Here is a 15,022-nt window from a genome sequence, read left to right on the forward strand (position 1 = left end):
CTCTTTGGTCCACACGTGGCTTCTGCTAATTGCTGTTCATCAGAGAGAGCTGCTTCTTCTTCTTTTTTTTTTTCTTTTAAATTTTATTTTTAAACTTTACATAATTGTATTAGTTTTGCCAAATATCAAAATGAATCCGCCACAGGCATACATGTGTTCCCCATCCTGAACCCTCCTCCCTCCTCCCTCCCCACACCATCCCTCTGAGATGTCCTCAGGAAGCTGGGCTAAGCCCTCAAAGCTCAGAGGCTAATCCCGTCACAACACAAAGATCTAAAAGCGAATAAAAGTCACCTTTTTTCAAAGGAGGAAAACAAGAGCAGGAGACTTTCTGAGCCTTTTTGGTTCTTTCTCCTGCAGAGAGCAGACAGAAAAATCTATAGATTAACAGTGACTCCCTGATCCTGTAGTTCACCCAGGATATGTGCCAGGGTCTCCCAGGCTTGGGCCTGTCTCTGTCCCCGATGCCGTGTCCACAGCCCCTGGTCCAAATTAAACAGCTCAAGGCTGAGAGGGGATTCAAGCCTTATACTCCACCCTGCTCCCCAGACCAGAGGAGGAGTGGGGAGAGGAACCCCCAGTCCCCACAGGCTGTGGAGATGGGAAGACACAACACAAGGGGACCGGGACTGTCCAGGAGCCCAGATCCCCAGGCCAGTCACCAGGCACTAAGACGGACGAGGCTGCCCCAGAGGAGGAGGTGCAGAGAAAAGGATGAAATCGCGGAAATCTCACCGTGGGCGGCCCTGAGCTCATGTTTTATATACGCAGCCCCCGGTACCTCACCACGACCTTCGGGGTAGTTGCTCTCACCGTCACCTTTCACAGACCACACAAGAGAAGGCACAAAACCCACATGACTTGCTGGAGACACATCACCATTGGTAAACAGTGAAAACAGGACACAAGCTGGGCAGCCAGCCTCCACCTGCACCCTTACCTGTGTGGTGTGGCTTCCGGTCCCCAGGTGAACTCACCTTCTGTGACCTGAGCCACGTGGGTCTATTGGTCCCAGAGCCCAGTACTGTTTCCTAGGGAACCGGAAGTCACAGGGGCCTTCTCTACTGGAGGCCCCGGGCTAACAAAGTCACACCGGTGCTGACCTTCCCCCACCTTTGAAGCAGTTCCTCGGACCTTCTCAGACACTGTCTCTTGGGTTTGAGTCCTCATTTTGCCCCAAACAAAACAACTCACAACTCTCACACGATGTGTTCTTCTTTTTTTCTTTTTTCAGTAGACAGATAAAAATGCTAATAAGTGGTACCCCTGGAGATCTGAACACTGACATTTTTGATTTTTAACTGCAACATTCTACTGGCCCCCTGCCCCACCCCCCAGACAGGCGATGTGTAAGAGGGAGAGTGAGGAGAGCACACAGCTGTGCTTCAGCCTCAGCACCATGAATGCTGTGGCTGGACAATGGTGGCTGCTGGCATGTTCTGGTCCTTGCAGGATGCTGAGCCCTGCCCACTTCTGGCACCTCTTTCTCCTGGTCATGAGGTCATGACAATTAGAAATGTCTCCAGGGAAATATACCTTGTTCATGGATTAGAAGAATCAATGTAGTGAAAATGAGTATACTACCCAAAGCAATCTATAGATTCAATGCAATCCCTATCAAGCTACCAGTGGTATTTTTCAGAGAACTAGAACAAATAATTTCACAATTTGTATGGAAATACAAAAAACCTCAAATAGCCAAAGGAATCTTGAGAAAGAAGAATGGAACTAGAGGAATCAACCTGCCTGACTTCAGGCTATACTACAAAGCTACAGTCATCAAGACAGTATGGTACTGGCACAAAGACAGAAATACAGATCAATGAAACAAAATAGAAAGCCCAGAGATAAATCCATGCACCTATGGACACCTTATCTTTGACAAGGGAGGAAATAATATACAATGGAGAAATGAAAATCTCTTTAACAAATGGTGCTGGGAAAACTGGTCAACCACTTGTAAAAGAATGAAACTAGAACATTTTCTAACACCATACACAAAAATAAACTTAAAATGGATTAAAGATCTAAATGTAAGACCAGAAACTATAAAACTCCTAGAGGAAAACATAGGCAAAACACTCTCTGACATAAATCACAGCAGAATCCTTTATGACCCACCTCCCAAAGTAATGGAAATAAAAGCAAAAATAAATAAATGGGACCTGATAAAACTTAAAAGCTTTTGCACAACAAAGGAAACTAAAGCAAGGTGAAAAGACAGCCTTCAGAATGGGAGAAAATAATAGCAAATGAAGCAACTGAAAAAGAATTAATCTCAAAAATATACAAGCAGCTCATACAGCTCAATACCAGAAAAATAAACCACTCAATCAAAAAATGGGCCAAAGAACTAAATAGACATTTCTCCAAAGAAGACATACAGATGGCTAACAAACACATGAAAAGATGCTCAACATCACTCATTATCAGATAAATGCAAATCAAAACCACAATGAGGTACCATCTCACAGCAGTCAGAATGACTGCTATCAAAAAGTCTACAAACAATAAATGCTGGAAAGGGTGTGGAGAAAAGGGAACCCTCTTACACTGTTGGTGGGAATGCAAACTAGTACAGCCATTATAAAGAACAGTGTGGAGATTCCTTAAAAAACTGGAAATAAAACTGCCATATGACCCAGCAATCCCACTGCTGGGCATACACACCAAGGAAACCAGAATTGAAAGAGACATGTGTACCCCAATGTTCATTGTAGCACTGTTTACAATAGCCAGGACATGGAGTTACCCCACATCCGAGGTCAGGGGCGGCGGCCGGGAGAACCAATCCCACGTCCAAGGATCGTGGCTGTGCGGGCACAGGAGGGCCTAGAGGAGCTATCCCACGTTGAAAGTCAGGAAGGGAGGTGGTGAGAAGATACCCCTCACCCAAGATAAGAGAAACCCAAGTAAGATGGTAGGTGTTGCAAGAGAGCATCAGAGGGCAGACACACTGAAACCATACTCACAGAAAACTAGTCAATCTAATCACACTAGGACCACAGCCTTGTCTAACTCAATGAAACTAAGCCATGCCCATGGGGCAAACCAAGATGAGCGGGTCATGGTGGAGAGATCTGACAGAATGTGGTCCACTGGAGAAGGGAATGGCAAACCACTTCAGTATTCTTGCCTTGAGAACCCCATGAACCGTACGAAAAGGCAAAATGATAGGATACTTAAAGAGGAAATCCCCAGGTCAGTAGGTACCCAATATGCTACTGGAGATCAGTGGAGAAATAACTCCAGAAAGAATGAAGGGATGGAGCCAAAGCAAAAAGAATACCCAGCTGTGGATGTGACTGGTGATAGAAGCAAAGTCCGATGCTGTAAAGAGCAATATTGCATAGGAACCTGGAATGTCAGGTCCATGAATCAAGGCAAATTGGAAGTGGTCAAACAAGAGATGGCAAGAGTGAACATCAACATTCTAGGAATCAGCGAACTAAAATGGACTGGAAGGGGTGAATTTAACTCAGATGACCATCATATCTACTATTGCAGGCAGGAATCCCTCAGAAGAAATGGAGTAGCCATGATGGTCAACAAAAGAGTCCGAAATGCAGTACTTGGATGCAATCTCAAAAACGACAGAATGATCTCTGTTCATTTCCAAGGCAAACCATTCAATATCACAGTAATCCAAGTCTATGCCCCAACCAGTAACGCTGAAGAAGCTGAAGTTGAACGGTTCTATGAAGATCTACAAGACCTTTTAGAACTAATATCCAAAAAAGATGTCCTTTTCATTATAGGGGACAGGATGCAAAAGTAGGAAGTCAAGAAACATCTGGAGTAACAGGCAAATTTGGACTTGGAATATGGAACAAAGCAGGGCAAAGACTAATAGAGTTTTGCCAAGAAAATGCACTGATCATAACAAACACCCTCTTTGAACAACACAAGAGAAGATTCTACACATAGACATCACCAGATGGTCAACACCAAAATCAGATTGATTATATTCTTTGCAGCCACAGATGGAGACACTCTATACAGTCAGCAAAAACAAGACCAGGAGCTGACTGTGGCTCAGATCATCAACTCCTTATTGCCAAATGCAGACTTAAACTGAAGAAAGTAGGGAAAACCACTAGACCATTCAGGTATGACCTAAATCAAATCCCTTATGATTATACAGTGGAAGTGAGAAATATATTTAAGGGCCTAGATCTGATAGATAGATGCCTGATGAACTATGGAATGAGGTTCGTGACATTGTACAGGAGACAGGGATCAAGACCATCCCCGTGGAAAAGAAATGCAATAAAGCACAATGGCTGTCTGGGGAGGCCTTACAAATAGCTGTGAAAAGAAGAGAAGCCAAAACCAAAGAAGAAAAGGAAAGATATAAGCATCTGAGCAGAGTTCAAAGAATAGCAAGAAGAGATAAGAAAGCCTTCCTCAGCAATCAATGCAAAGAAATAGAGGAAAACAACAGAATGGGAAAGACTAGAGATCTCTTCAAGAAAATTAGAGATACCAAGGGAACATTTTGTGCAAAGATGGGCTCGATAAAGGACAGAAATGGTATGGACCTAACAGAAGCAGAAGATATTAAGAAGAGATGGCAAGAATACACAGAAGAACTGTACAAAAAAGATCTTCACGACCCAGATAATCACGATGGTGTGATCACTGACCTAGAGCCAGACATCCTGTAATGTGAAGCCAAGTGGGCCTTAGAAAGCATCACTACGAAAAAAGCTGGTGGAGGTGATGGAATTCCAGTTGAGCTCTTTCAAATGCTGAAAGATGATGCTGTGAAAGTGCTGCACTCAATATGCCAGCAAATTTGGAAAACTCAGCAGTGGCCACAGGACTGGAAAAGGTCAGTTTTCATTCCAATCCCAATGAAAGGCAATGCCAAAGAATGCTCAAACTACCACACAATTGCACTCATCTCACACGCTAGTAAAGCAATGCTCAAAATTCTCCAAGCCAGGCTTCAGCAATATGTGAACCGTGAACTTCCTGATGTTCAATCTGGTTTTAGAAAAGGCAGAGGAACCAGAGATCAAATTGCCAACATCCGCTGGATCATGGAAAAAGCAAGAGAGTTCTAGAAAAACAGCTATTTCTGCTTTATTGACTATGCCAAAGCCTTTGACTGTGTGGATCACAATCAACTGTGGAAAATTCTGAAAGAGATGGGAATACTAGACCACCTGATCTGCCTCTTGAGAAATTTGTATGCAGGTCAGGAAGCAACAGTTAGAACTGGACATGGAACAACAGACTGGTTCCAAATAGGAAAAGAAGTACATCAAGGCTGTATATTGTCACCCTGCTTATTTAACTTATATGCAGTGTACATCATGAGAAACACTGGACTGGAAGAAACACAAGCTGGAATCAAGATTGCCGGGAGAAATATCAGTAACCTCAGATATGCAGATGACACCACCCTTATGGCAGAAAGTGATGAGGAACTAAAAAGCCTCTTGATGAAAGTGAAAGTGGAGAGTGAAAAAGTTGGCTTAAAACTCAACATTCAGAAAACGAAGATCATGGCGTCCGGTCCCATCACTTCATGGGAAATAGAGGGGAAACAGTAGAAACAGTGGCAGACTTTATATTGGGGGGCTCCAAAATCACTGCAGATGGTGACTGCAGCCATGAAATTAAAAGACGCTTACTCCTTGGAAGGAAAGTTATGACCAACCTAGATAGCATATTCAAAAGCAGAGACATTACCTTGCCAACAAAGGTTCATCTAGTCAAGGCTATGGTTTTTCCTGTGGTCATGTATGGATGTGAGAGTTGGACTGTGGAGAAGGCTGAGCGCCAAAGAATTGATGCTTTTGAACTGTGGTGTTGGAGAAGACTCTTAAGAGTCCCTTGGACTGCAAGGAGATCCAACCAGTCCATTCTGAAGGAGATCAGTCCTGGGATTTCTTTGGAAGGAATGATGCTAAAGCTGAAACTCCAGTACTTTGGCCACCTCATGTGAAGAGTTGACTCATTGGAAAAGACTCTGATGCTGGGAGGGATTGGGGGCAGGAGAAGAAGGGGACGACAGAGGGTAAGATGGCTGGATGGCATCACTGACTCGATGGACGTGAGTCTGGGTGAACTCCGGGAGTTGGTAATGGACAGGGAAGCCTGGCGTGCTGCGATTCATGGGGTCGCAAAGAGTCGGACACGACTGAGTGACTGAACTGAACTGAACTGGAAGCAACCTAGATGTCCATCAGCAGACAAATGGATAAGAAAGCTGTGGTACATATACACAATGGAATATTACTGAGCCATTAAAAAGAATGCATTTGAATCAGTTCTAATGAGGTGGATGAAACTGGAGCCTATTATATGGAGTGAATTAAGTCAGAAAGAAAGGCACCAATACAGTATACTAATGCATATATATGGAATTTAGAAAGATTGTAACGATGACCTTATATGCAAGACGGCAAAAGAGACACAGATGTAAAGAACATACTTTTGGACTCTGTGGGAGAAGGAGGGTAGGATGATTTGAGAGAATAGCAGAGAAGGCAATGGCACCCCACTCTAGTACTCTTGCCTGGAAAATCCCATGGATGGAGGAGCCTGGTGGGCTCCAGTCCATGGGGTCACTAAGAGTCGGGCACAACTGAGTGACTTCACTTTCACTTTTCACTTTCATGCATTGGAGAAGGAAATGGCAACCCACTCCAGTGTTCTTGCCTGGAGAATCCCAGGGACGGGGGAGCCTGGTGGGCTGCTGTCTATGGGGTCGCACAGAGTCAGACACGACTGAAACGACTTAGCAGCATTGAAACATGTATATTACCGTATGTGAAACAGATCGCCGGTCCAGGTTTGATGCATGAGACAGGGTGCTCAGGGCCAGTGCACTGGGATGACCCTGAGGGATGGGATGGTGAGGGAGGTGGGAGGGGTGTTCAGGATGGGGGACACATGTACATCCATGGCTGATTCATGTCAATGCATGGCAAAAACCACTACAATATTGTAATTAGCCTCCAGTTAAAATAAATTATTTAAAAAAAAAGAATGTCTCCAGACTCTGACCTTCAAGTGCTCCCAGTATGGCAACACCCTCCCCCGGTGAAAAACGTGAGAACCAACAAGAGTAGAGAGAATACTGACCTCTAAGAGAAGCCAGGCCTTTACCCTCTCACCTCTCAAGATGGATGAGACAAACGTCCCCGTGAAGCTGACCACTGTTACACTGAATCAAGCAGAATCAGGAAGCTCTGAGTTCTCCATGGCATGTGCTGCTTTGTCATCTTCCCTTTCCACTAAATCTCTTTCTTAGCACATTCTAAGTTCAACCAACCAGTGTGATGTTGGCCATCCCAGTGCCTGCCCTCCTTGGAGGGGAGTTTTGCCTGCTGTCTCTAGGAAGCCCATGATGGTCGTGTGGATGCAAAGAAACTTTCTGGGGAAAATGACACTACTCTCACAGCCTTAGATCTTAGGGAAAAATGGTCTATATTCCTATCGATCCAAAAGTGTTTCAATACAAGAATGACCAAATCACCTTCTAGTAACTAAAATGCATGCTAATAAGGCAGGTAGCTGTCCTGTGGCTGCTGCTGATTCTCCCAGAGCAGCAGGTCTTCTCTGGACACGTCAAGACCATCTACACGCAGTGCCTGTGAGCACGGAGAGAAAGCCTGACAGCACCAGCCCACCAGTGCCAAGAACTGACCCAAAGACAGGACAAGAGGGCCAGTCAGCAGAGAAAACGCAGCACTGTTAACCGTGTCTGATCTTCTAGGCAGACCTCATTCAAGAAGTCAAGGAGCTGGCTGCAGCGAAGAGTGCTCACGTGCTAAGTCACTTACTCATGTCCGACTCTGTGATCCCATGGTCTGTAGCCTGCCAGGTTCCTCTGTCTATGGGGTTCTCCAGGCAAGAACACTGGAGTGGGTGACCAGACCCTTCTCCAGGGGATCTTCCCAACCCAACCCAAGGGTCAAACCCAGGTGTCCCGTTTTGCAGGCAGATTCTGGTAGTAAAGAGGATATCCCTTTCATTGGAGACTTAGTGGTTATGTGGTCTAACCATCTCTCTAGAAAGCTCTATGCTGGATGTAATTAATAAATACCTGAACACACTTAATATTATCATTATATTATATGAATGATTAACTCCTGGAGTTCAGTTTAATGGTCATGCCATACTCTAGGTACAGGGTGGGTTTAGAAAAAAGGAGGGGGGGAGATGTTGTCAACAGGCCTGGAGATTAACCATCACAGGGTATTTTTTTTTTAAACAGGAGAAAATAACCAAAGTCACACAGCTCACCTGCTCAGGGGCATCTAGAACCCAACTCATGTGCAGATCATTGCTAGTCATTCTCTGGAAATTGTAAGCTGGACAGTACTTCAGACTTGGCCTAAATTCTGTGCAGATAAGTGTAATTAGAAAGCAATGCAGCTTAGAAAACCTGCACGAGAATGTGCAATAAAGCAATCTCAGTGTTGAGTGACAAGGACATGGATATGGTTCAATTATAATTCTAGTTTCTAAAGCCTTTGGAAAAATGGGTGCCTGTGGGCGGCAGCATTAACTAAACCACGTGCTCTACTCTGAGCGTAAGACTATGTGCAGGCACACACTGAGTTAAGGTAAAAATATTCTTTCCAGAAAGGAAATCTGAGATAATAGTAAGTCATTTTATCCACTTATGCCAAATTTATGAAACCTATATGGTTGTTTTTCCTTTAAACTACAGTGAATGTAGGTATGTACTCAGCTGTGTCTGACTCTTTGCAACCCCTTGGAGTGTAAACTGCCAGGCTCCTCTGTCCATGGGATTCTCCAGGCAAGAGTACTGGAGTGGGTTGCCATGCTCTCCTCCAGGGGATCTTCCCGACCCAGGGATCGAACCCGCATCTTGTGCGTCTCCTGTACTGGCAGGTGGATTCTTTACCACTAGCGCCACCTGGGAAGCCCGTAAACTCTGATATCACACCATTATTAAGAACATGTCTATCATTAAGTTACTGAATAATCATCAAGTGGGTTGACATTTTCGTTAAAGGAACAAGAGCAGATTATTATGCCTGTGACATTCATTTAATAAATATATTTGACTGACCTTTAATGTGTGAAAGTCCACGACATTTTAAAATTTTGCTTATTTTGGAATTTCATAAAAGGAAAACTAATGATTTTAAGCTCCCAATACTTCCAAGATGTGTGAAAAAACAGGAGGTGAGACAGTATGATATCAACTACATTAAAAACAAGTAACCAAAACTATAGGTATTTCTGTTTTTAATGTTGTTGTTTAGTTACTGTGGTGTCTGACTCTGTGACCCCATGGTCTGTAGCCTGCTAGGCTCCTCTGTCCATGGGATTCTCCAGGCAAGAATACTGGAGTAGGTTGCCATGCCCTCCTCCAGGGGATCTTCCTAACCCAAGGACTGAACCCACTTCTCTTATGTCTCCTGCATTGACAGCTGGGTTCTTTACCAGTAGCGCCACCTGGGAAGCCTGGAATCACCTGGAAGTCTTGTTAAAACACTGTTTCTGCAGCCCCAATTTCTGACTCAGCAGGTCTGGAGTGGGGCCCAAGAACTTGCATTTCTAACGAGTCCCTGGAGAGGCTGATCCTCCTGCTTTGGGGACCTCACTTTGAGAAGCTCTAAGACAGGGCATCTGAGCAGCTCGCCTCGTAAAGAGGACCTCAGTGTGTAGGTGTGACCTCCACATGCGGTGAGGACTCAAGTGTTCTCTAAGTCCTCACCTTCGCAGAACCGCGTCACCGGGAGCTCCTGATAATCCCTGACTCTCAGACCCACCTCAGCTCTGCCAGCCGCAGTGTATACAGAAGGAGCCCCCAGCTGACCCGTGTGATCGCTGGAGCAAGCCGTGTGCCATGTGAGCGCAGGATGACAGCACTGGAGGGAGGCTCTTTGTTGCTCTTGGCGAGGTCCGACTCCCCTGAAGAACAGGGTGGCTGGCAGGGTGGGGAGTGGCGGCCAGGAGCGCCCAGACCTGCAAGGACTGGCCCTCCAAACCCCATCAGACAGCCTGGCAGAGGAGCCTTGGAGGGCCCCCCAAGGGCCTCGCCGGTCCCATGCTCACATCAGACCCTCCTTCAGTGCCGGTCCACCCTGCAAGTCCTGCTGAAGGAGCTGGCGTGTGGGGACCCCAGCTTTCTCTTGATGCCTCTGGGGTTAATTAAATCCCCCTGAAGACCTCAACACAGGCCTTTGAAGACTTTGCCCCACAGACTGTGCAATTCAGGTGGTGACCCTGCAGCTCAGTCCAGCAAGGAGTATCCACCACGGGGACCTTGCCTGACATGACACCTATAGGATCACGGGAACCGGAGCCCTTGGCCCAGCAACCCGCAGAGCACGTCAGGAGACCTGTGGGACCCATGCTCTCCTCTCCTCTCCGGACACAGGCAGAGCCCTGCCGGGCCCAGAGCCCCGTGGGGAAGGAAAGCATCCTGAGGCCTGATCCTGCTGACCCTCTGAACGTCGACCTGCTCCAAACACCCCCTTTCTGAGGCCCCCTGATTATAGGGACCCTGAGGAACCCAACTACTGGCTGGTGGCCTCCTGAGGGCCCGATGAAGCCCCAGGGTTCCAGGACAAGACTTGAATTTTGCAGGGGGAGGGGGAGGGGAAGTGCATCGGACCAAGAGCCAAGCGTGGTCTCAGGGATACTTTTTCCCTTTTATACTTTGTTTTGTTTCCAGAGTTGAGTCACTAAACCGCTCTGAATCCTAGCTCCTGATCTGAAAGACAAATACCGTACCCTCGTTCCGCCAGTACGCTCTACGAGAAGCTCAAATTCCGTCAAGACAGGTCCTGCGGATGGGGCCACAGGAATTGGGAAACCCTAAGGGGTTCAGGACAGGCCTTATGGGCATCTGTGCACTTGGCCCCTGGTGAGGGCACCACCGGGCCCCAACCCACAGCTCTCTGGACCCAGCCACCGGGCCCTGCTTTCCCAACATACAGAAGGAGATTTTGGAAATTGTACCTCTTTACATCCTTTCCAGCCCTAGAATTCAATTAATTCTGTTCCACCAAAATTAGGTGTCTGAGAGGCCATCGATGATTAAAATTGTTATTATCGCACTCATGGCTGTTAGCAGGCATCTGGGATCTGGAGGTGTGATCAGATTTTCCATAGCAGAATCCCCTGCAGTATCTCCTGGGGGCTGGGGTCTGAGCATCATTAGCATCTTAATAGGAAGCTTGTGAAATCCAGAGACCTCAGGACTCAGGGCAGAGGTCTGAGTTCTCAGGGGTTCTCCTGGGCTCATGTCTGGCGAAGGGACTCCGAGCTCCCACAGAGGGGACGACCTGCTGCCCAGGTCGGTGCTGTCACCGGCCTGTCGCAGCTGCCCCAGGGTCCGTCCTGTGGAGGCAGCGTGAACCCCTGAGGCCAGCCACACTCCTGGCTGGTGACTCTGGAGCCCACCGCCCTGCCTGCATCACACCTGCCCTGGGAACCCGCTCCTTGACGCTCCTAGTCCCCCAACCCCACTGGAGTGCCGCCCTTCTCACCGACAAAAGCCCTGAGCATCCGAGCTACTCCGTTCTCTCACCAAGCGCGTGGCTTATCCAACCAGAAGGCCAGTCTTTTACCCCCTTCAAAAACAAGACCAAATGCAGAATCACGTGGTGTCCAATGGCATTCTGCTATGTTCTTGGTATTATTTAGAAACTAAGCATAATCTTAGGGGCTCAGTTTCTAAATAATAGACCCGAGTTTGATCCCTGGGTCAAGAACATCCCCTGCAGAAGGGAATGGCAACCCACTCCAGTACTCTTGCTTGGAGAATTCCATGCACAGAGGAGCCTGGCAGGCTACAGTCCATGGGGTCACAAAGAGTCAGATGCAACTGATCAGCTAATACTTCCACTTTTAAACATGATCTTGTTTTACATTTTGTTCACGTTTTGCATTCTCTCCAGACTCTGTTGCTCATTTTTCCTCTTGCTCTTCCTCTGCCTCTTTTATGAAAATAAAATCCCTGCCCCAACCTTCCACCAGACACTTTCTGTGTATGTATCGGAGACATTTGCAGTTTGCCAGTGCCCGTCTGTGGTTAATCACAAGATTTACCAAAGAGCTATTTCATCACGTTCATCAGCGAAGGACAGTCGCTCCCAATGCACTGATAAAATCATCTTAATTATGTCTAGTCAAGCATTCAGGCTTCCACCCAAGAAGCAGTCAGGACGTCTCACCTTGAGGAGCCAGTAAGCCAGCTTTGAGTAAACGGATTGCCTGTGGTCTAAAGGCCCTGAAAGAGCTGTTGCTTCCTCATTACAAAGTAGCAGAATAAAGCTGGCAGCTTGCAGCGTGCTGGCCGGAGTAGTTTTTGTTGCTGTTGTTTTATTTTGCTTTTGGAACATAGCTGATTCACAATGCTGTGTCAGCCTTGGGTGTGCAGCAAGGTCAATTCAGCCGTACCTACTCCTACCGTTGTCTCTCAGATTCTTCTTCCACACAGGCTATCAAGTAGAGTTCCCTGTGCCGGTCGACAGGTCCAGGCTGGAGAAAACTCAGGACTGAAGGCTTGAGTAAGCATGAGCGTCCTCGCTCACCTGCCCGGGAGCGCGCGGGGCAGAAGGCTGTGGCCGTCCCTAGAGGCTTGTCTGCGCCCAGCAGAAGGCCTGGGGTGCTGCGACCCCTTCTGAAGACACAAACACCAGCAACTCGGCTACTATGGTGAAGTCAGAGACGAATCATCTGTGAAGCAGAACATCTAGTCTGTCCGTAACTTGCTGACGAGGTCACTTTGTTCCCTGGTGAACAATCACCTCCAAGCCAAAAAAGAGAAAAGAAAAAAGGGCTGGCCCAGGTCAGAGTGCAGGATGGAAAGCCAGGCTAGCCCCCCTACCCCAGGGCTATCAGATCCAAACCCGGATGGGACTCATGGTCCAGGTGCGGTTCCCCCGCTGCGGCCCTGCTTCTGAGTGACCACGATCTCAGAACTCAGGGGGTCTTGGCATGAAGGTCTCTTAGGTCAGTTCCCAGTGATTAGGAAGGTCCCTGGGCCCACTGATGTGTTCTAGGTTCTTCTACAAGAACTTCTCACCTAATCTGTGGCAGTGTTTCCTCCCCAGCGCAGGACTGTGGGGTCAAGTTTACCTCCCCAGATGCCATGTCCCCAGCCCCTGGAGTATCTTCAGAAGAAAGCTGTGTCAGAGTAACACCCACACAAGAGCTCTCCGGAGTGGTAATGGGGATGCTGGCGGTGTTAATTCCTGAACTGGTGAATGTCACTGCTCCTACATCTGTCCGTGCCAGAAAAAGCTTTCTACAGGGCAGGCCCAGTAAAGACGTCAGTGGCCTGCAGCTCAGCACAGAACAGATCTAAGCTTACATGGTTCTGGTGGCCTGAAGGACCACACAGGAGTTGTCTCTGGCCATGTAAGGAGTTAGCCCAGCACGACAGCTCTCTTACTCTCTCACAGTTGTCCCAAATGAGCGTCACGGAGCTGAAGGGAAGGCATCGGATGGCTGGTTCCCCCTCACGGAGCTTCCCTTTCCAGGGGCCAGAGACTGCCTGTGTCTCTGGTCCATGGCCTCTGACCCCATCTTCACAGCAAGGACTGCAGCATCTTCCAGACTCCCTCTCCATCTGCCTCCACCATCACGACCCCTCCTCTGCCTCTGCCCCTCCCTTGTTCATTGACAAGGGCCCTTGAGGCTCCACTGAGTCCCCATAACCATCCAGGATAATCTTCCCATTTAACATCTTTCATTTAATCACGTATTTCCTTGCTTGCTTGCTTGCTTAGTCACTCAGTCATGTCCGACTCTTTGTGACCCCATGGACTGTAGCCCCGCCAGGCTCCTCTGTCCATGGGGCTTCCCAGGCAAGAAAACTGGAGTAAGTTGCCATTCCCTTCTCCAGGGGATCTTCCCAACCCGGGATCAAACCTATGTTTCCTGGGTTGCAGGTGAATTTTTCACCACTGAGCCACCTGGGAAACCCAATAATCACCTACAAGTACCCATTTCCAGGGAAAACATCCCTATTCCCTATGCTGACAGTATTCCTGTTTGCTGTTCTTCCAAAATGCCTCCCAATTATTATGTCTTGGATTATCACAAGAGGTGCTGATGAATTTCCCAAACTCTATTCTCCCTCCTCCAAGTCCTCCGCCCTCCTCCCTATTCCTGCTTCCAAGTTACAAGTCTGACCCTGCAGGTAACTTGCACAGAGGGGAAGTCATGCCTCTGGGTTCCCCTGGCCCCAGTCACTCCATTATGCTCATTTTGCCTTGTGCTTACATATGGGTCTCCCCAATTAAATCATGAAGGGATCAACAGTAATTATTTGGCTCAGATGCTCCCTTGGGAGAGACACTGGCTGAGCGTCATCTGGCTCAGGATCCGTGTTGGAACTCGGTGCCAAGAATCAGGCTCTGAGAAGTGACGGCCCCGTGCAGGACATCTGCACAGCTCCCAATCCTCACCCCAGGGCTGCCCTCTCCCCCAAGCACTGCCCTGCAGTCTCCTCTGCATGAGGATGTCCAGGGCCTTCTGCCCCCAAAGCCACCAGCACTGGGTCTGCACACACCTTTTCTAACTCAAAGCCTGAGTCATACCATCCTGATTGAAATACGGCCTCTAAAGATTTCTTTTCATTTTCATTTAGTTGTGATTATTTAAATCACAAAAGTTACATATTCTTGTGGTTTAAAAACCGTACAGGCATTTTAGAAGAATGGTCAAAACTTCCATCTACCTTTTCTTCATCTCTGTGACCCCACCCTGGAGATGATCACTATGGTCTATTTGAGAATTTATCTTTCTACATCATTTCTACATATTTTCAACTCGAACACAGCTCCAAAATGCATTTCCAAGTATGCTGTTATGTTTATCTGGGCCTTGATTTTAATACAGACAATCCAATAGTAAGAGTTTTTCATTCAAGCTGTTTCCAATGTTTTGCTGTCACAAATAATGTTGCCACAACGGTCAGGGTGCCTGCATCTCTCTGGGCGCCTGCTACTTCTGCAGGAGACTCCTGAAAGCCCAGCTGATGGTTCAGAGAAGCAGAGGTTGCAGAGTCCAC

Source organism: Bos mutus, chromosome 24 (assembly GCF_027580195.1).
Source record: "Bos mutus isolate GX-2022 chromosome 24, NWIPB_WYAK_1.1, whole genome shotgun sequence".
Classification (NCBI taxonomy): Eukaryota; Metazoa; Chordata; class Mammalia; order Artiodactyla; family Bovidae; genus Bos; species Bos mutus.